Source organism: Elephantulus edwardii, unplaced genomic scaffold (genome assembly GCF_000299155.1).
Source record: "Elephantulus edwardii isolate Elephantulus edwardi_28Jun2011 unplaced genomic scaffold, EleEdw1.0 scaffold00016, whole genome shotgun sequence".
NCBI lineage: Eukaryota > Metazoa > Chordata > Mammalia > Macroscelidea > Macroscelididae > Elephantulus > Elephantulus edwardii.
Window position 1 is genome coordinate 5,319,355 of NW_006399766.1, and position 985 is coordinate 5,320,339.

Consider the following 985-nt stretch of genomic DNA (forward strand, 5'->3'; position numbering starts at 1 on the left):
CAGCAGTGGGCAACGAGCTTAAAGCCCCTGATGGCTCTGGGCGCTGACTCTCACCAGTGGCTATGGATGAAGTCACAGGCGATTTTCTGCCAGAGCTGGCATCCTTAGTCATTGTTAAGCTTTCAAATGCACAGCAAGAAATTAAGAAGACTATGGCTTGAATCAGGTACACTTTAGTCTCTAGACTGTAATCATTGCTCTTTAATACTCTGAAGAGGTCCCTGACATCAGACTTTACTAAAACAACTTCTCTTTTTATTTCCTATCTGTTGGTGCCAAGAGTGTTGATTGTGGATCTGAGCAAGATGAAATTGTTAGCAACCTTGATCTTTTATCAATACATTGTGATGCTTCCAATTGTCCAGTGGTGAGGATACTTGTTTTCTTGATGTTGAGATGCAATCCATATTGAAGAATGCAGTCCTTGACTTTCTACAGCAAAAGCTTCAAGGCAGTTGCACGGCTTAATATAAAGGAGGTGCCTCTTCTCCAGCACCACAACTCAATGGCATTGATTCCTCTCCATCTACATGATACTTATTCCAAATAACACATGCACATACACACACTCTCACCCAACTTCAATATACTGAAACGTAAATGAGTATACCAGATAATACAGCAAAGAACACTGGTTTGGGGTGGGGGGAGGGTGGCAGATTGAAGACCCAGATTGAAGCCTGCCAATGATCGTTTAATCATTAACTCTACTGTTTCTCAAAACTGTAATATGAGATCATTGACTCTGTTTTTAAATTTTGTTAATTACTGAGATGAAGGGGATTGTGAAGTGGAAATGAAAAATAACTTATGAACTCGGGTGCTGAATTGACAGCCATACATGAAGTAAAGATGAAAGACTGAGCAGGGCTAGAATTAGTATCAGTAATGCTGAGCTTTATGAGCTGTGGTGCTGGAGAAGAGTACTGAGAATACCATGGACTGCTAGGAAATCAAATAGATTTGTCCTGGAGAGGGTTAAACC